Below are 24,403 nucleotides of genomic sequence, written 5' to 3'. Positions count from 1 at the left end.
GGGGAAAGCCTTAAGCAAGTCTTGCTCTTAGCATCGTTTTCTAGTTATCTTGCGTGGGCCTAATCTGCAATTGAAATTTTTTCAGAGAATTCTCCACAAAATTTTGACCGATTTTGTGGGGAATGTAGTGACTTCTAATATGTGATTTGCAGCCATTAATTATGATCAAAACGAAACTACAATCTCATATATTCGTATTCAATATGAAATATAGAAACAAAAACAAAAATAAGATTATGAATCTAGAGAAATAAAAAAGCGGCTAAAAATACTAGAACAATAAAAACAAATCCATATAAAAGCAGCAAGGTTTTGTGGCAAATGGTGAGATAGGAACCCCAACATGATTCTCGATGTACCTAATTACAATATTAAATAAAAAAAAGTATCATAATAGTATTTAAACAAGCACAACAATTAACATGTGAATGTACTACTTATCCTAAGATCTAAAAGTGCAAAATTCACCTTTAAAATAGTAAAATGTCATTTTCGAAATCTAAACTGCTTCGAACGGGGGAAATTCGTAAGGAAGTTTTGCTCATAGTTCCGTTTTCTAGTTATCTTGGGAAAATGGGTCTAATATGCAACTGATAATTTTTCGAAAAATTCTCCACAAAATTTTGTCCAATTTTGTGGGATATGTAGTGACTTCAAATATGTGTTTTGCAGCCATTAATTATCATCAAAACAAAACTACACTCTCATATATTCGCATTCAATATGAAATTTAGAAACAAAAACAAAAATAAGGTTATGAATCTACATAAATAAAAAAGCGGCTAAGAATACTCGAACAATAAAACCTGCAGGTTCATATAAAAACAGCAAGGTTTTGTGGCTGGTGGTGAGATAGGAGCCCCAACAAGATTCTCGAAGTACCTAAATACAATATTAAATAAAAACAAGTATCATTGTAGTATTTAAACATGCACAACAATTCATATGTGAATGTATTACTTATCCTAAGATCTAAAAGTGCAAAATTCACCTTTAAAAATAGTAAAAATGTCTTTTTCAGAATCTAAACTGCTTCGAACAGGGGAAAGCCTTAAGGAAGTCTTGCTCGTAGCGCCGTTTTCTAGTTATCTTGCGAAAATGGGCCTAATATGCTACTGAAAATTTTTCGAAAACTTCTTTGCAAAATTTTGCTCAATTTTGTGGGGAAAGTAGTGACTTCAAATATGTGTTTTGAGGCCATTAATTATCACCAAAATGAAACTACACTCTCATATATTCGCATTCAATATGAAATTTAGAAACAAAAACAAAAATAAGGTTATGAATCTAGAGAAATAAAAAAGCGGCTAAAAATACTCGAATAATAAAACCAAGTCGTTATAAAAGCATCAAGGTTTTGTGGCTAGTGGTGAGACAGTAGCCCCAACATGATTCTCGATGTACATAAATACAATATTAATTAAAAAAAGTATCATATTGGTATTTAAACCAGCACAACAATTCACATGTGAAGGTATTACTTATCATAACATCTAAAAGTGCAAAATTCACCTTTATAAATAGTAAAATGTCATTTTCGAAATCTAAACTGCTTTGAACGGGGGAAAGTCTTAAGGAAGTTTTGATCGTAGCGCCGTTTTCTAGTTATCTTGGGAAAATGGGCCTAATCTGCAACTGAAAAGTTTTCGAAAAATTCTCCACAAAAATTTGCCCAATTTTGTGGGGAATGTAGTGACTTCAAATATGTGTTTTGCAGCTATTAATTATTATCAAAATGAAACTATACTCTCATATATTCACCTTCAATATGAAATTTAGAAACAAACACAAAAATAACGTTATGAATCTAGAGAAATAAAAAAGCGGCTAAAAATACTCAAACAATATAACCAAGTCCATATAAAAGCAGCAAGGTTTTGTGGCTAGTGGTGAGATAGGAGCCCCAACATGATTCTAGAAGTACCTAAACAATATTAAATAAAAATAAGTATAATGGTGGTATTTAAACAAGCATAACAATTCACATGTGAAGGTATTACTTATCCTAAGATCTAAAAGTTGAAAATTCACCTTTAAAAATAGTAGAATATCATTTTCGGAATCTAAACTGCTTTGAACGGAGGAAATTCTTAAGAAAGTTTTGCTCGTATCGCCATTTTCTAGTTATCTTGCAAAAATGAGCCTAATCTGCATCTGAAAAATTTCTCGGAAAATTCTCCACAAAATTTTGCCCGATTTTTGTAGGGAATGTAGTGACTTCAAATATGAGTTTTGTGGCCATTAATTATCATCAAAATGAAACTACACTTTCATATATTCGCATTCAATATGAAATTTAGAAACCAAAACAAAAATAAGGTTATGAATCTAGAGAAATAAAAAAGCGGCTAAAAATACTCGAACAATAAAACCAAGTCGTTATAAAAGAAGTAAGGTTTTGTGGCTAGTGGTGAAACAGTATCCCCAACATGATTCTCGATGTACTAAAATACAATATTAAATAAAAAAAATGTATCAAATTGGTAATTAAACACGCACAACAATTCACATGTGAAGGTATTACTTATCCTAAGATCAAAAAGTGCAAAATTGACCTTTAAAAATAGTAAAATGTCATTTTCGGAATCTAAACAGCTTCAAACGGGGGAAAGCCCTAAAAAAGTCTTGCTCGTAGTGCCGTTTTCTACTTATCTTCCGAAAATGGGCCTAATCTGCAAATTAAAATTTTTTTCGGAAAAATCTCCACAAAATTTTGGCCGATTTTGTGGGGAATCAAAACGAAACTACACTCTTATATATTCATATTTAATATGAATTTTTTAAACAAAAACAAAAATAATGTTATGAATATAGGGAAATAAAAGCGGCTAAAAATACTCGAACAATAAAAACAAGTCTATATAAAAGCGGCAAGGTTTTGTGGCTAGTGGTTAGACAGTAGCCCCAACATGTTTCACGATGTACCTAAATACAATATTAAATAAAAACAAGTATCATAGTGGTATTTAAACAAGCACAACAATTCACATGTGAAGGTATTATTTATCCTAAGATCTAAAATTGCAAAATTCACCTTTCAAATAGAAAAATATCATTTTCGAAATCTAAACTGCTTCGAACGGGGGAAAGTCTTAAGGAAGCTATGCTCGTAGCGCCGTTTTCTAGTTATCTTGGGAAAATGCGCCTAATCTGCACCTGAAAATTTTTCGGATAATTCTCCACAAAATTTTACCCAATTTTGTGGGGGAATGTAGTGACTTCAAAAATGTGTTTCGCGGCCATTAATTATCATCAAAATGAAACTATACTCTCATATATTCGCATTCAATGTGAAATTTAGAAACAAAAATAAAAATAAGGTTATGAATCTAGAGAAATAAAAAATGCAGCTAAAAATGCTCGAACAATAAAACCAAGTCCATATAAAAGCAGCAAGGTTTTGTGGCTAGTGGTGAGATAGGAGCCTCAACATGATTCTCGAAGTACCTAAACAATATTAAATAAATTAAGTATAATAGTGGTATTTAAACAAGCACAACAATTCACATGTGAAGGTATTGCTTATCCTAAGATCTGAAAATGCAAAATTCACCTTTAAAAATGGTAGAATATCATTTTCGGAATCTAAACTGCTTTGAACGGAGGAAATTCTTAAGAAAGTTTTGCTCATAGCGCCGTTTTCTAGTTATCTTGCAAAAATGGGCCTAATCTGCAACTGAAAATTTATCGAAAAAATCTTCACAAAATTTTGCCCGATTTTGTGGGGAATGTAGTGACTTCAAATATGAGTTTTGTGGCCATTAATTATCATCAAAATGAAACTACACTTTCATAAATTCACATTCAATATGAAATTTAGAAACAAAAACAAAAATAAGGTTATGAATCTAGAGAAATAAAAAAGCGGCTAAAAATACTCGAACAATAAAATCAAGTAGTTATAAAAGAAGCAAGGTTTTGTGGCTATTGGTGAGACAGTATCCCCAACATGATTCTCGATGTATTAAAATACAATATTAAATAAAAACAAGTATCAAGGTGGTATTTAAACAGCACAACAATTCACATGTGAAGGTATTACTTATCCTAAGATCAAAAAGTGCAAAATTCACCTTTTAAAATAGTAAAATGTCATTTTTGGAATCTAAACTACTTCAAACGGGGGAAAACCCTAAGGAAGTCTTGTGTGACGACCCGGAAATTTTCGATCAAATTTTAACTTTAATCTTATATGGTTTTGATACGATAAGCAAAGTCTATAATATTGAGTCTCGAAAATATTGAAACTATGTTCATCTATTCAATTACCTTTGATCAGTTTCGATGATTCACGAACCATTAATTGTAAATAGATATGTGTGTGTGTGTATATATATATATATATATATATATATATATATATATATATATATATATATATATATATATATATATATATGGTAATTGAAAATAAAATTTGAAATATTATATGTTATTGCTATTAAAATTTAATTATGTAAAATAAAATAAAAATGGGATATTATAATAATTATTATTTAAAAACATAACTATATATAAATAAAGTATATTAAAAATAAATATTAAATTTTTGTAATACTCGTTTGATGTTACGATTGATATTAAACAAGTTAAATTCAAACTTATGTAATTTTAAAATAAACGGTGATACGAAAATGAGTTCTATAAATTTTAGGTTTATTAAAAATGTATTTAGGAGCTGTTTATTAAATTCCAGAACTTTTTATATTTTACCCTGAAATGAGAGGGACAGTTGATGTAATTTTTATTTAACAAATTAAGGATCAAATTTTATACCATAATGACCAAAATAAATAAATATAGTTAATCTAAAAGTTTGGGATTTTTCTGAGACCTTTTTATCCGCCACTGATTTAACAACGGAGTACGATTTAGCAGTCCATGAAAACTGTCGGTAAGAAAAATCTAAAATCAAGGCTGCTAAGAATTCTTATTACACGTTTAAATTAAAAAGTTAATTATATTATATTTAATTTTATACTGTGTTTGTTTTCTTTCTTTATCACAAATATATAGATATGCATGTATCTGTTCTCTGTCTACTATGGTGAGCAACCAAACAAATATTATTATTCACCTATCAATCATGACTACTAGTTCCTGATTATGATCAAGCAAACAACACTATCTTTCTTTATTTTCTACTTTGATCACCACTCAAGAACATCATCGAACCAATTACTAACTCAATAATCTCTTGCAACTCCCGGTCGATCACTACCACTTCTAACACATGAACCGCCACCATGATAATCATTATCATTTGTTTCATTTTCTATTCCTTTTTGAAACTTAAACTGCCACCATAACACCTCTAGACACCACCACATGATTATTCATTTTTCTATTACCAAACCACCACCGGTTACCATTGTACTACTAATTTTTTTCTTCTCTCTTCTGTTTTGGTAGTAGACTCGATACCCATCATTCATGAAACCACCATCGAATGCCAACCTTTCAAACTTCGATTTCATTTGTTCCTTCTGCTAATATATTTTATCTGTCCGAGAACAAAGCTAACAGCCACCCATTTAGCCATCACAAACACCATGAAAATCCACCATCTTCATCACTATACAATCATACAAACCAACTTGTTTCTTGTTCCTGTTGTTGACGTAAACAACACACAAACACTTTTGTTCCTCCATTTTCTGGAAACCCATCAATTACTAAGCATACGAGAACATCAAACAATCACCACAAATCTCACAATCCTAAACCCATTTTCTATACTTTTGCTCCTGCTCGCCATCATCAACTTACCTGCTTGATATTTCTGTCTCAAAAGAGGAAGGAGATGAGGTTGCTGCGGTTGTGCAGCTACCTGCTGCTACAACTATCTTGTATTTGTTTACTATTTGAACAAAACAAACCGAACACCACCTATCTCTCTCTCATCATCTTTCTCTCCTATTTCTGTTTCTGTTTCAGTCGGATACAACCATGAAATCGATACTTTGTTGCTACTGTTGTAGCTGGAAAACGCCACCCAAAACCGCTGATGTGCTGTTGTTTTTCTTCTGCAGTATTTTGCCACACAACCACCACCATAAACCGCTTCCTGCACCACATATACTGCATTTATTTTTCGGTTTTGATCAAATAAAACAACAACCCAAACCGTCTGCTTTATTTATTTCTGTTCGAACACTCCTGGAGTGTTTAGTTCCTATTGCTGTTTTGATTCAAAACACGAAAAAGATGAAGAATGATATTGATGATGAAGAACAGCGACTGCTATTTATTTTATCCTTATGGCTGACAATCTCAATAAAGCTAAACCCTACTCAGAAACTGATTTCAATTTTACAGAGTACCTGTTTTTTTACATTTGTGGGCCGAGAGTCTTAACTTTGCAGTTGGGCTATCTTTGTTTTGTTGTTTGGGCCGATTACTTATTCATTGGGCCGGTATTCACGAATCTATTACAGTGGGTTAGTGATGATAGGAAGATAACGATGATGATATGTGTTGCACGAAAAAAAATGGAAGATGATGATGATAGGCTGATAACCGATTCTGTTTTTCTGTGTTTATTATCATTTTAATGAGGATGGCAATGGATTGATGGTGAGGTCGTTGCAGAAAAGGAGAACAGAAATAAGGTTATATAAGATTAGGCTATAAAATAAAGTAGAAATGATTGAGTAGAGCATTAGGGGAGTGTTCGGGAACGAAATGTCACGAGTTCGAGCCCCGGCTGTGTCATTTTTTTAAGCTTCTTTTAAAGGTAGTCTAATTATTGTTCTTATTATTATTGGTATTATTATTATTATTATTATCATTATTAGTAAAAGTATTATTATTTTACTTATTAAAGTTATTATTATTACTAATATTGTTGTTATCATTTTTATTACTAAAAATATTAAAATTATCATTTTCAGTAAAGTAGTTATTATTATTATTATTATTATTATTATTATTATTATTATTATTATTATTATTATTATTATTATTATTATTATTATTATTAAAAGTATTATTAAAATTATCATTTTTCTATCATTATTATTAAAAGTATAATTTTTATCATTATTATTATAACTATTATTATTATTATTATTATTATTATTATTATTATTATTATTATTATTATTAGTATTACTATTATTATTATTATTATTATTATTATTATTATTATTATTATTATTATTATTATTATTATTATTATTATTATTATTATTATTATTATAGAATGAAACACCTTTTATCTACTATTATCAATATTATTTTATCGAATAACTATTAGTTATATAAAATCATATTTACTACATATAACGTAACTATAATAATATTTTTACAATAAATATTAATAAATGTAACTAATTAGGTTATTAATTAAAAACATAACTAAAGTAACAATTAATACACTAATAATACATAAATTGTTCGATTACCATTATATGTGTTAATATATATATATAAATGATATAGGTTCGTGAATCCGAGGCCAACCCTGCATTGTTCAGTTCCGTCGTATTCATATTTTTTACTACAAAATATCATATTGTGAGTTCATTTGATTCCCTTTTACTCTTTACATTTTTGGTACTGAGAATACATGCGCTGTTTTTACAACTGCTTTATTAAATGCTTTGAAATAGATTTTTGAACTGCGAATGCATGAAATGCTTTTATAAATGTTTGACGAAATAGACACAAGTACTTAAAAACATTCTACGAATAAGTTATGACGTACACCGGATATCACCCCTTTATAGTGTGGTAATCTAAGAATTAGGAAACCGAGATCCTAATTGACGCGAATCCTAAAGATAGATCTATGGGCACTAACGAGCCCCAGTCAGAGAATTTGATCTGCTTTAGTACTTCGAAATAGGTATTACAACCGCCATCTTTAAAAATATGATCTGTTTGTGAGGTGTACATAACCATCATATTTAAAAGAGTGGCCTGATTGTATGCTTTTTGCATGACCGTGCGGAATGCCGGTATGCGGGGGATATTCTAGATGCATTTTGTTAAGGTCGATTACCAGGTGTTGTAGTTCGTATGAATGACTTTTATCTCTATGCCGTGCGAAATACCTGATATGAGATTATGTTTATGAAAGATATTAAAAATCGAGAGGCAACCTACGGGGGAGGAAAAGGATACGAACCTACTCTGCTAAGCATTACGAAATATGGTTTTGTACACGAGATAGGTGTACTGTATTTAAATCTTTTGGTTTATTAAAATGATGAATTTTATTGTTTACGATAAACCTATGAACTCACCAACCTTTTGGTTGACACTTGAAAGCATGTTTATTCTCAGGTATGGAAGAAATCTTCCGCTGTGCATTTGCTCATATTAGAGATATTACTTGAAGTCATTCATGACATATTTCAAAAGATATTACATTCGAGTCGTCGAGTTCATCAAGATTATTATTAAGTCAATTATAGTTGGATCTACTATGAAATGGTATGCATGCCGTCAATTTTCGAAGAAATGAAAGTTTGTCCATTAAAAACGAATGCAATGTTTGTAAAATGTATGATATAGAGGTTAAGTACCTCGCGATGTAACCAAATGTAATGTATTCGTCCAGATGGATTAGGACGGGTCGTTATAGGTGGTATCAGAGCGGTGGTCTTAGCGAACCAGGTCTTGCATTAGTGTGTCTAACTGATAGTTGTTTAGATGCATTAGTGGGTCTAGACTTCGACCGTGTCTGCATGTCAAAAGTTTTGCTTATCACTTTTTGTCGAAAATTACCTGATTATCATTCTTAGTCTACACACATCTTACTGCATTGATTGCATGAATAGTATATAGACAAAAATTCATATCTTAGCGTATCTGCTAATTCATATATTAGAATATCTGTTACTGTAAACTTTACCTGGTATATTCCATAAATTCCTCCGTAATCTACGAAATCTTTTGTTCTATATATATAGATATTCTATGTAATTAGAATACCATCCGATAGCCGGAAATCATTTCCTATTGAAAAATCCTTTACTCAATCGTACGAAATGGAACTCGTCATTAGTGCAAGTTCATCGGAACCCGATAGCTATTCTGACATGGATGTTCACCTAAGCTCCGGAAGCAGCGTCACCAGAATGAATCAACCAATCAGCTATCCCCAATTTATCTGATGGGTTCGTAGTCAACTAAACAAACGGAGACAAGAAGAAAGCGGTCCTTTCCATCCAACGACTTTCCCTCTTGGCGAAGAACCTGAAGCACTTACCGGTGAACCTGTTCGAAACACTATTTTCTCTCTTATTTCCAGAATATCTCGCCACGACTATATCATAACTCAGATTTTAAACATTATTCATTCGTTCGTTCCTACCGCCAATCATCTCGGAGTAATAAGTCAACAAGCTTTACGCCCGAGTTGTAGCCTTGGAAAATATGATGCAAAACATACCAGCTTCAGCAACATCACCAGCACACCAGTACCACCAACAACCTAAGTTTCAACATCACACGCCTCAACCTCACAATTTGTACCTCGAGCATAATCATCATTCTACATATCGTTCTACATAAATTACCTTCGTTCTTCATGGCGATTATGTAATCTCTAAAGTTTTAAAGATTATTCATTCTAGTGCCAATCGAAAAGCAAATGAGATTAATATCATAATAACTCATTAAATCCATAATTACATCTGAAGAAAATATATATGTATATATGTTTTCATAAAGGTTGTAATTAAAAATTCTTTTGTACAAACTGTTAATGGTGAAAATATTTTAACGGGTAGGTAATACCCGAGGAATATTTAGATTTCACATTAATAAGTTACACTGTACATTCTTCGAATCTGATTCAACAATTATTTAATATCCTACTTACATCTACAGATATACGAATCCGTTCACCACAGAATAATCATTTTCATTCAATTTCATATTTGGATTTTGACCTATCAGAATCCAACAAGTAGCATAATGAAGAAAACATTGGACAAATAAAATTTGTTAAAAACAAACAAATTAACTATGAGAAATGCTGTTAAGAATCCACGCTAACAAAATCCTAGCTAATTGTTCCTAGCTAACTGTTAATTCCTATTTACATTTATTTATCGCAATTTATTTATCGCAATTTTAATTCTCGCAATTTTATTTATCATTATTTAATTTCTGTTATTTATTTTTATGCACTTTAAATATCGGGACACATATACAATGTTTTGACATATCATATCGACGTCATCTATATATATTATTTGGAATAACCATAGACACTCTATATGCAGTAATGATCGAGTTCTCTATACAGGGTTGAGGTTGATTCTAAAATAATATATATACCTTGAGTTGTGATCGAGTCTGAGACATGTATATAATGGGTCACGACATGTATTAATTAATTCAAATATTATATATTAAACCATATATGAATTATTGAATTACTAATTGTGGACTGCTAACTGTGGACTGCCAACATTGGACAATTAAAATGAATTAAAATATTGATTATAACATATGAAACTAAACAATTCTTCAAGTTTGCCACTTGATTTCATCTTAAAACCCATTTGTATCTTGACGATTACAATCTGCGTTCAAACCTTTCATGATTCTTCAAAATACCTCAATCGAGAGAATGAACCAACCGCACTTCATCTATAGAAGAAAAGATTGATGCATATAGTTATGCACCTGAAAACACTCGGAACCTGAGTAAACCTTTAACACGTATTTGTACTAGCTCCTTTGGCGTTGTTATTACCGAAAATAACTTTACAAACGCTTTCCAAATTAGTCAATTTTATCACAGCTCCAACAAGTCAACTTCTACTTTGCGTTCGAAACAACCTTATTATAACCTTGATATATATATATGCGTGCTCTTTTATTGTTACCGGGGAACCTTTTATATTCCACCATATTACCAGCATGTACCAGTATCTATGTTGCTCCTTGTCTTAAATCTCTTCGATAAATCACTACATTTATCTATTGAAGTCTTATCATGAACTCATCGGCATCTTGTAACGATAATTACCATACCAAATACCGAGAGGCATCAATCGATAATCTCGAATTTCTCAGAGATTCTATGACAACAATTATATATATATATATATATATATATATATATATATATATATATATATATATATATATATATATATATATATATATATATATATATATATATATGTATATATATATATGTATATATATATGTATATATATATATATATATATAACTTCTATCTCCTGGTTTTACGAACTTCAATTCTGAATTTTCGAAATGTGCTTTAGCCTATGAATCAGTTTTCTGATTTTTGAAAAAGCTAATGAAGCAGTGAAAACTGGAGACTACATATATATATATATATATATATATATATATATATATATATATATATATATATATATATACATATATATATATATATACATATATATATATATATATATATATATATATATATATATATATATATATATATATATATATATATATATATATATATGTATATATATATATATAACTTCTATCTCCTAGATTTACGAACTTCAATTCTGAATTTTCGAAATGTGCTTTAGCCTATGAATCAGTTTTCTGATTTTTGAAAAAGCTAATGAAGCAGTGAAAACTGGAGACTACCTTAACAGTCAAAAGTTTGATAATAAAGAATTGAGCAAACCATGAAGGATACTCTGAATAAATCACAAGGACTAAACTTGTACATAAAGAATCTTGATGATTATGTTTCTGATAAAATCTTTGGCGATTACCTTGCTCCTGACTCTAAACTTTTACGGACAATCTTCATCATCATCCATCGATATTAGAAATTCTAAGATATCATCATATCTTTCATTATAAATATCCTCGATATTTCTGAAGATATTTTCATAACTATTCTTATCTGAAATCATTTATCTTTTCACGCTATATGTATTACATCATAAAGGAAACTATTTAGTTTTTATATTCTGAAAACCTTCGAGTTTAAAGTATGAATGTTTTTGAAGTAGTATTGGGAATTGAAGCATGAGTTAGTATAATATAATGACACTTGATCAACGTGATTATATTACAGTAAGTCATGCTGAGTTTCTAATGGAACGTGATGTGTCACAGACCATAACGTCATCATGTGCCATGTTACATGACTCTTACATTCTATCTAATATATAAACATATTAAGAACATAATTTCTTTATAGTTCTATCTTTTCTCTTGAATTCTGGTAATTTAATCAATTCATATCAAGATCGTGCTACTTCAATTTCTTTCTTAGAACATTAACTAAGTTCATTCCAAAATTCATATCTATGAATTCTGGACCATTATTCGCTTGACTTAAAGTCAGGAAGAGAAAACAAAAGGATAGAACTCCAAAATATAAATGAAACGGAATAGGTCAAATTATAGTGGAAATATCGGACAGAACAATCGGGGCAGATGATCGCATTTAATTAAAGAAGATCTTAATTTCCTCAAATCCCAAAGAATCATATCTTATAGATTTCAAAGATTTTCTTTGATTCCCTTGAATTCCGAAAATTTAACCCTGATTATGTCAAAAGATAAGGGGAATCTTTACTTACTCATTTCACTCTTTTGTGATAGCTTCACTCGTACTCTTCACAAAATCAAATTGTTTTATCTATATTAATCAATAAAGATAAAACTCTATTTATCAACTTGTATTCGTCATGAAAACAATTTTATTGTTAGTCATGACGACCTCGATCAAATTTCGGGACGAAATTTCTTTAACGGGTAGGTAATGTGATGACAATTGGTGGCAATTATAATAAACACCAATTCTTAGGCTACCAAGCTAATAAAGGGGGCATATTCGATTTTGATAATCCAACCATAGAATGTAGTTTCAATTACTTGTGTCTATTTCGTCAATCATTTATAAAACATCGCATGTATTCTCAGTCCCAAAAATATATATTGCAAAAGCATTTAAAAAAGGGAGCAAATGAAACTCACAAAACTGTATTTCGTAGCAATAATGCATATGACGGAACTGAACAAGTGCAGGGTTGGCCTCGGATTCACGAACCTATATTAGTATATGTTGGTCAAATAAATGTCTAACAATTTAGGTCGAACCGTAGTGTATCTCAATCCTAATGCTCGAGACTAATATGCAAAAGTCAAAAAAAGTCAACTTGACCCAAAATGACTTCCAAAATCTATACATGTTTATTATATAACATAAATATAGTCGTTATATGTATAAATATATTTATCAGATTTTATTAGAGTAAATAATACAAGTCATTTATTTGTAGGTAAAAACTTATATTAAAATTTATATATAAAAATATACTTTTATATATCTCATGTAATAAAATTTATAAAGTTCACTTAACATCATAAAAATATAGTGGTATGTATTATTATTGTAATTATATTACGTGTGGTAAAAATATATTTGCATCACATATTTATTTGATAAAATAATATTGATAATAATAATAATAATGAGTAAAATTTTTTATTATTTTGTAATAATAATAATTATTATTATTTTACTAAAAATAATAACAATATTTATAATTACTAATGATGATATTAATTATAATAAATGATTATTCTAATCATGATAATTTTAATAATAACGATACTTTTTATTATTAACGGTAATAATAATATTTTATAAAAATAATAATTCTATTAAAAATGATAATTTTTAATAATAATAATACTAAAATGATAATAATAATGATATTTAATAATAACAATGATATTTCTATTAAAATCATAATTTTAATAAAAATGATAATTTAATATTAATGATACTTTTAATAATAATAACGATAGAAATAATAAAATGATAGTTTTAATAAAAATATTGATAGTAGTAATAATAATAATAATAATAATAATAATAATAATAATAATAATAATAATAATAATAATAATAATAATAATAATAATAATATGGATTATTAGATAATAATAATGATGACGATAATAACGACGATAACGATAACGATAACGATAACGATAATAATAATAATAATCATTTTAACAATAATACATAAAATTATAGATAATTCAATTGACGATATCTTTTAATCCGTTCATCGAAATCATACGCTTTTTAAATGAAAAGTTATTAATCTTTCGCCAGCTTTTTAACGACATGCATATCATATACCTTATCTCAGTCGCATATGTATCAAATTCATGATTCATCAAAACTATCTAACGACGAAACTAAGCATACAAGCATGCATAATCATCTATACTCGAGCACTAGTCCGGGATACACTATTATTATATAAAAGATAGGATATGAGTGCTCACGTATCAATATTGAGATTCAATATTGTAGAAAAGTACGCAGACGCAACGGAGATGAGAAACACTAGTTTGACTTCCCAAGCTATACCCCCGAACCATACCCATAACCTCCATAGCTTTAACCCATAATTTCCTTATCTCTATACCTCTCGAAAAAACCCATTTTGTAAACACTTGAGCAGAACCTCGTCGTAGTATTTTAATAATAATAATAATAATAATAATAATAATAATAATAATAATAATAATAATAATAATAATAATAATAATAATAATAATAATAATAATAATAATAATAATAATAATAATAATATATGTATTAGAGAGACTGAGAGTGTGAGAGATGAATGAAATCGTCCGAAATTGATCGAGCTTTATAGCACATTTCCTGATCCCTCTTGCCATGCGATCGCATGGCCTCACCATGCATTTACCATGCGATCGCATGGTAGTACTTTCCAGCCCATCTTCTCTTGTTTGGTTCTGCCGACACTTATTAATTTATATTATATATATAAATATATATTTAATCTATATAATTATAGATATATTATATTATATTCACAAGCATAGATAACTTGTAACCTTAGTTCCGTTGAGACGTACGTTGGAAAATGGTTTATGACTCGGTTCTGGTTTTTCAAACGACATTTCGTACGCTTAGAAAACTGGTACCTTATGTTTTGTGTAATGTACCTTTATAAATAACAAGACTCAAATCAATGAAAACTATCCCACTCAAAATGTAACTTATTCATTTGAGTGTTTTGGTCATTTGCTTCTTTTAATCAACGCCTCATTATTTATCAAAGCATATTTAATAATATTAGTTTAAAACAAAACCGCCGTTTTCTAGTTATCTTACGAAAATGGGCCTAATATGCAATTGAAAATTTTTCGAAAAATTCTCCACAAAATTTTGCCCGATTTGTGAGGAATTTAGTGACTTCAAATATGTGTTTTGCGACCATTAATTATCAACAAAATGAAACTACACTCTCATATATTCACATTTAAAATGAAATTTAGAAACAAAAACAAAAATAAGGTTATGAATCTAGAGAAACAAAAAAGCGGCTAAAAATACTTGAACAATAAAACAAGTCCATTTAAAAGCAGCAAGGTTTTGTGGCTAGTGGTGAGATAGGAGCCCCAAAATGATTTTTGATGTACCTAAATACAATATTAAATAAAAACAAGTATCATAGTGGTATTTAAACAAGCACAACAATTCACATGTGAAGGTATTACTTATCCTAAGATCTAAAAGTGCAAAATTCAACTTTAAAAATAGTAAAATGTCATTTTCGGAATCTAAACTGCTTCGAACGGGGAAAAGTCTGAAGGAAGTTTTGCTCGTAGCACCGTTTTCTAATTATCTTGCAAAAATGGGCCTAATCTGCAACTGAAAATTCTACAGAAAATTCTCCACAAAATTTTGCCCGGCTTTTGTTGGGAATGTAGTGACTTCAAATATGTGTTTTGCGGCCATTAATTATCATCAAAACGAAACTACACTCTCATATATTTACATTCAATATAAATTTATAAACAAAAGAAAAAATAAGGTTATGAATCTAGAGAAATAAAAAAGCGGCTAAAAATACTCGAAAAATAAAATCAATTCGTTATAAAAGCAGCAAGGTTTTGTGGCTAGTTGTGAGACAGTAGCCCCAACATGATTCTCGATGTACTTAAATTCAATGTTAAATAATAACAAGTATCATAGTGATATTTAAACAGGCACAACAATTCACATGTGAAGGTATTACTTATACTAAGATTTAAAAGTGCAAATTTCACCTTTAAAATAGTAAAATGTCATTTTCAGAATCTAAACTATTTCGAACGAGGGAGAGCATTAAGGAGGTCTTGCTCGTAGCACCGTTTTCTAGTTCTCATGTGAAAATGGACCTAATATTCAATTGAAAATTGTTCGGAAAATTTTCCACAAAATTTTGCCCGATTTTATGAGGAATTTAATGACTTCAAATATCTGTTTTGCAGCCATTAATTTTCATCAAAACGAAACTACACTCTCATATATTAACATTCGCCATTAATTTTCATCAAAACGAAACTACACTCTCATATATTAACATTCAATAGGAAATTTAGAAACAAAAACAAAAATAAGGTTATGAATCTAGAGAAATAAAAAAGCAGCTAAAAATACTCGAACAATAAAACCAAGTCGTTTTTAAAGCAGCAAGGTTTTGTGGCTAGGGGTGAGATAGGAGTCCCAACATGATTCTTAATGTACCTAAATAAAACATTAAATAAAAACAAGTATAATGGTGGTATTTAAACAAGCACAACAATTCACGTGTGAAGGTATTACTTATCCTAAGATCTAAAAGTGCAAAATTCACCTTTAAAAAGGTAAAATGTCATTTTCAGAATCTAAACTGCTTCGAACGGGGGATAGTCTTAAGGAATTTTTGCTCGTAGCGCCGTTTTCTAGTGATCTTGCAAATATGGGCCTATTCTGCAACTGAAAATTTTTCGGAAAATTCTCCACAAAATTTAGCTCGATTTTGTGCGGAATGTAGTGACTTCAAATATGTGTTTTACGGCCATTAATTATCATCAAAATAAAACTACACTCTCATATATTAACATTCAATATGAAATTTAGAACAAAAACAAAAATAAGGTTATGAATCTAGAGAAATAAAAAAATGGCTAAAAATACTCGAACAAAAAATCAAGTCGTTATAAAAGCATCAAGGTTTTATGACTAGTGGTGAGACCGTAGCCCCAACATGATTCTCGGTGTACTTAAATACAATATTAAATAAAAACAAGTATCATAGTGACATTTAAACATGCACAACAATTCTCATGTAAAGGTATTACTTATCTTAAGATCTAAAAGTGCAAAATTCACCATTAAAAATAGTAAAATGTTATTTTCAGAATCTAAACTACTTTGAACTGTGACGACCCGGAAATTTTCGACCAATTTAAACTTAATCTTTATATGATTTCGACACGATAAGCAAAGACTGTAATGTTGAGTCTCAAAATTTTGGAAATTTTATTCATGTAATCAATTACCCTTTGACTACCCCGATGATTCACGAACAATTCTTTATATATATATATATATATATATATATATATATATATATATATATATATATATATATATATATATATATATATATATATATAAATGTAAGTAGTGGTAATATATAATTAATAGGTATTAAAGATTCAATATAATTAGTAAATATGATATAATTAATAAATGATAATATATTAAAATAAATTTTCAAGTTTAAATATATTTATTATAATAATATTGTCAATACTTTCAATATTAATATCTATACTAATGTTATTAATATTAAGATATAATTTATAGATATGAAGTTGATATATATGAATTGTGGTAGTGATATTACTAATATTTTTATCATTTATAATATTAGTGTTATTATTATTATTAATAAAATGATTGTTATAAATTTTATAATTATTATTGTCATATTCATTAATAAAAATATTATCATAATTACTAGTATATTATTATAAATTTTTATTATTATTAAAAGTATTATTATTGTAGTTATATTTATTAATCAATAAGATTAATCATGATAAGTAAATACATATAGATATATAAGTACAGATATATAAAAGCAGATATATATATATATATATATATATATATATATATATATATATATATATATACATCAATATTTTTGTATTAATAATACAATTATTTGTTCAGATTAATATATACGGATTAATACTAATACAGAATCAAATTCAGTAATGGGATCAATTTCATGTCACGATCACTGTAATGATTTTTGTTTCCTGTCTACAAATCGAATCTAATCTCTAATTCAGCCAAAATCTGTTAGAAATCGTATTCAACTTTATTTTTCTTCTTCCTGAACTTTTCTTCTGCTCAAGATCCTTGTTAATTTAATATCTTCACTACAAACAATCATCTATCAAATCTTGTTACTGCATCCATGATATACTTACACTATATTAGATTCATTACTACAATTCGATGAAAAAGATCAAACAGACAGTAACAAAATTTGTTACACATCTCATTCAAGCCGTACCAATATGGAGTATCAAAGTCTGCTTTTAATTTTTTTTATTATTTAAAAATCTTCTGATCGAATATTATCTGTCGACCCAATCTTACTATAAAAAAAATTACAATCGAAGCTTAATGTTGTAGTAATTGTTAATTATCACATTATATCTATACATATATATACTAACATACTTAGAGAGAAGACAACACTTACATAAATGAAACACACTTACAAAATATCCTCCGCCTTCGGCTCACAAACCATCGAGCTTCTGCACTATATGTTTCTTGTTTTCTTGATCGAACACATACATCCACCACCTTCTTCAACCCACAACAATCACCATTACCTTCAAAGAACAACTCAACTCGATCCCTCCTTCTAATGTTACTTCCAATCGAAACCTGCAACACCCTTTGGATTATTGCTGTAAACGGACAAATTCACCAATAAACCAAAATCTCTATCTCCCAAAACCACCATCATTTTCCTTACCAAGTTACCACCTTTCGTCATTTTTTTCCTTTTGTTTCTCATTGTTAAACACAACCACCACGGTCTTCATCATTAGAACTACACATCATTAACTGCAGCTTTGTTTTTCTGATCGAATACAGCCCAATAAGGCCACCAATCAGGTTTTGTTTCTTGCTCAAACCCAGACCCGATCACCCACTTATAAATTTCATTATTGTTCACTGCTACTACTATTGTCTCTATCATAATCACCACCATTATTCATTACTATTATTTAGTACCCTTTTACTATCAACAACCAATTGCTTTTGCAACTATTCGATAATCATCACCACCGTAACCTTGAATAAACCGTTGCAATATTTTTGTTTCCTTTTATTCGATAATTTTTATTGAAAAGTAATGATATATATATATATATATATATATATATATATATATATATATATATATATATATATATATATATATAATCCTTGAACGTTACCCTTGGAGAAGACCCACTCAAAAGAGGATGTGGATAAATGAAACAAGGAGTGGAGCAGTTGAGATAATTAAAGGAGAAAACTTTTGGTGCCTACTCTCACCTCCACTAGTATATGAAATTGATTATTTGGATCTCATATTTTTTATTTAAGCCAAACAAATTAGTGGTATTAGTAGATAGATGGTTCTCTTTTACATAATCTATATTCCTGTTGTGGCCGACCAACGAGAACCCCACGGACCTTATTTAAATTGACGTATGACCGAATAGATGTTTATGGGATCATGACTTGATTAATGGGCATGACACAATGTTAGTAAGACTGTAATAAGAATGATGAGCGAGGTGCATGATAGCAATAAAGGGGAGGTATAAAATATTGAGGACAACCTGATATTTTCCTTTTGCTCCGTGTTTTATGATTCCATTGGTGGGATTGTCGACATGTTCCAGAAAGTAGGGAAAAGGAGCAATCCACCTTTTTTTGTGTGCAAAATATCTGATTCTTCTCCAAAGCCAGCAAATTTATTTATTTCTTTTACGGTTCCACTTAAGCAGATCGATTTAGTTAACAGGCTATAGTTGGGCCGTGAATTACACTATGTTCTGTTGGGCTACGGGTACTTTTAGGCCATCGTGCACCTATATTTTGTTTTGGGGGCCGAAGTAAACCCGGACCATTCACTGAAGACAGTTAAATTTTGAAGTAATGAGATTTTGTTGTTGCTACTGACAAACGAAAACTATAAACCACCCTTGCTGTCACTGCTGTTCGAAAACGATAATTGGAGATGATGAAAACTGTGATAATGGTTAGGATTGTGGAACAATTTTATGATGATGAGGATAAACGTAAAGAGTTCATTAATGATGATGGTGAAAACATATACAATTATGATGGTCACAATTATGATTATGATTTATGTGATGGAAATGATCATAATGATGATTGTATGAAGATCATAATGATGATGCGTGAATGAGATGTATGATCATAATGATAATTGCATGATTATACATGATCATGAAAAATAACGAGGGTTAGATGATGAAGAAGGAGATGACAGAAAGAAAGGGTTAAAAGATTTAGTTTAGGTATTAAAACAGAAATAATAAACAGACTAATGAATAAAGGCGTTGCGGGTGAACGGGAGGTCGTGGGTTCAAGCCCGGGCTGTGACATTATTTTGGAAGCTATTATTTTTTCTAAGGTTCGTGAATCCGAGGTTGACCCTGCATTGTTCAGTGTTATCGTATGAATATTTTTACTACAAAATATTGTATGGTGAGTTCATTTGATTCCCTTTTACTCTTTACATTTTTGGGACTGAGAATACATGCGATGTTTTTACAACTGCTTTATTAAATGCTTTTGAAATATATTTTGAACTGCGAATACATGAACTACTTTTATAACTGTTTTACGAAATAGACACAAGTAATCGAAACTACATTCTATGTTTGAATTATCGAAATCGAATATGTCCTATTTATCAAGTCCGATGTTTTCCCAGAATGATGGTGAATTTATCATGTCCGATGTTTTCCCGGAATGATGGCGAATTTATCATGTCCGATGTTTTCCCAGAATGATAGCGAATTTATCATGTCCGAAGTTTTCCCGGAATGATGGCGAATTTATCATGTCCGAAGTTTTCCCGGAATGATGGCGAATTTTTCATGTTCGAAGTTGTCCCGGAATGATGAGATGGCAAATTTATCATGTCCGAAGTTTTCCCGGAATGATGAGAATATTCTATATGCAACTCGTTAAGGTCGATTACCAGGTGTTCAATCCATATGAATGAATTTTATGCATGATGTTTATGGGAAATGGGAATATTAAATCTTGTGGTCTATTAAAATGATGAATTTTATTATTTTTGATAAACCTATTAGCTCACTAACCTTTTGGTTGACACTTTAAAGCATGTTTATTCTCAGGTATTAAGGAAATCTTCCGCTGTGCATTTGCTCATTTTAGAGATATCACTTGGAGTCATTCATGACATATTTCAAAAGACGTTGCATTCGAGTCGTTGAGTTCATCAAGATTATTATTAAGTCAATTATAGTTGGATATATTATGAAATGGTATGCATATCGTCAATTGTCGATGAAATGAAAGATTTTCGTTTAAAAACGAATGCAATGTTTGTAAAATGTATCATATAGAGGTCAAATACCTCGCGATGTAATCAACTATTGTGAATCATTTACAATGTATATGAACGGGTCCTTTCAGTTCGTATCAGAGCGGTGGCCTTAGCGAACTAGGTCTGCATTAGTGTGTCTAACTGATAAGTCATTAGGATGCATTAGTGAGTCTGGACTTCGACCGTGTCAGCATGTCAAAAGTTTTGCTTATCATTTCGTGTCGAAAATTACCTGCTTATCATCCTTAGGAAATTACCTGCTTATCATTCTTAGTCTAGACACATGTTACTGCATTAATTGTATGAATAGTGTATAGACAAAATTCATATCTTAGCTTATCTGATAATTCATATCTTAGCACATCTGTTACTGTAGACTTTGCCTGACAGCTTCCATAGATTTCTCCGTAACTTATGGAATTTTAGTATTATATATGCATATGTAAATTATGTATTGCATGATACTAATCTACATCCTATAAACTAATTCATATCGAAAATCCTTCATCTGATCGTACGAGATGGATCCCCCAACCAGTTTGAATTCCTCGGATTCCGACAGATATTCTGACATGGATATCCACCTAAGTTCCGAAAGCAGTGTAAACGAAATGGATCAACCATTTAGTCATCTTCAATTCTGGATGAATTAGGGATGGGTTCGTAGTCGACTTAACCGATGAAGATGAGAATAAGTTGATCTTTTCCACCAACCGAATTCACCTCTTGACGAAAAACCTGAAGCACTTACCGGCGAACCTGTAGTGACCCGAACTTTTCCATGTTTATATAAATATTAAATGAAATTGTTATTTACATGATTAAGTATTTCCAACATGTTAAGCAATCAAACTTGTTAAGACTTGATTAATTGAAATAGGTTTCATATAGACAATTGACCACCCAAGTTGACCGGTGATTCACGAACATTAAAACTTGTAAAAACTATATATATATATATATATATATATATATATATATATATATATATATATATATATATATATATATATATATATATATATATATATATATAGTGTTAACATGATATTATGATAAGTAAACATATCATTAAGTATATTAACAATGAACTACATATGTAAAAACAAGACTACTAACTTAATGATTTTGAAACGAGACATATATGTAACGATTATCGTTGTAACGACATTTAATGTATATATATCATATTAAGAGATATTTATACATCATAATATCATGATAATATAATAATTTAAAATCTCATTTGATATTATAAACATTGGGTTAACAACATTTAACAAGATCGTTAACCTAAAGGTTTCAAAACAACACTTACATGTAACGACTAACGATGACTTAACGACTCAGTTAAAATGTATATACATGTAGTATTTTAATATGTATTTATACACTTTTGAAAGACTTCAAGACACTTATCAAAATACTTCTACTTAACAAAAATGCTTACAATTACATCCTCGTTCAGTTTCATCAACAATTCTACTCGTATGCACCCGTATTCGTACTCGTACAATACACAGCTTTTAGATGTATGTACTATTGATATATACACTCCAATGATAAGCTCCTAGCAGCCCATGTGAGTCACCTAACACATGTGGGAACCATCATTTGGCAACTAGCATGAAATATCTCATAAAATTACAAAAATATGAGTAATCATTCATGACTTATTTACATGAAAACAAAATTACATATCCTTTATATCTAATCCATACACCAACGACCAAAAACACCTACAAACACTTTCATTCTTCAATTTTCTTCATATAATTGATCTCTCTCAAGTTCTATCTTCAAGTTCTAAGTGTTCTTCATAAATTCCAAAAGTTCTAGTTTCATAAAATCAAGAATACTTCCAAGATTGCAAGTTTACTTCCAAGTTTTCTAAATCCATTCCAAGTAATCATCCAAGATCAAGAAACCTTTGTTACTTACAGTAAGTTATCTTTCTAATACCATGTAATAATCATATTCAAACTTTAATTCAATTTCTATAACTATAACAATCTTATTTCGAGTGGAAATCTTACTTGAAATTGTTTTCGTGTCATGATTCTGCTTCAAGAACTTTCAAGCCATCCAAGGATCCTTTGAAGCTAGATCCATTTTTCTAATTTCCAGTAGGTTTATCCAAGGAACTTGAGGTAGTAATGATGTTCATAACATCATTCGATTCATACATAAAAAGCGGTCTTATTCAACGTTATAAACTTGTAATCACTAGAACATAGTTTAGTTAATTCTAAACTTGTTCGCAAATAAAGTTAATCCTTCTAAATAGACTTTTAAAATCAACTAAACACATGTTCTATATCTATATGATATGCTAACTTAATGATTTAAAACCCGGAAACACGATAAACACCATAAAACTGGATATACGCCGTCGTAGTAAAACCGGGGGCTGTTTTGGTTGGGATAATTAAAAGCTAAGAAGAACTTTGATTTAAAAGCTATACTTATGGAAAAATTATTTTTCTTATGAACATGAAACTATATCCAAAAATCATGGTTAAACTCAAAGTGAAAGTATGTTTTTCAAAATGGTCATCAAGATGTTGTTCTTTCGACGGAAATGACTACCTCTTTCAAAAATGACTTGTAACTTGTATTTCTGACTATAAACTTATACTTTTTCTATTTAGATTCATAAATTTAAGTTCAATACGAAACCGTGGCCACTGGAATCACTCAAAATGGATTAGAAACGAAGAAATGGCGAGTAAAACAAGATTGATAAAAACTACTCATTTTACCTACGTGAAAGTTAGTAATAAATCTATTCCAACCATAACCTAATCAACTTATATTGTATATTATGTAATCTTGAGATACCATAGACACGTATACAATGATTCGACCTATCATGTCGACCTATCTATATATATATTGCGGAACAACCATAGACACTCTATATGTGAATGTTGGAGTTAGC

Source organism: Rutidosis leptorrhynchoides, chromosome 11, assembly GCF_046630445.1.
Source record: "Rutidosis leptorrhynchoides isolate AG116_Rl617_1_P2 chromosome 11, CSIRO_AGI_Rlap_v1, whole genome shotgun sequence".
Lineage (NCBI taxonomy): Eukaryota > Viridiplantae > Streptophyta > Magnoliopsida > Asterales > Asteraceae > Rutidosis > Rutidosis leptorrhynchoides.
This window is presented reverse-complemented; position numbering follows the sequence as displayed.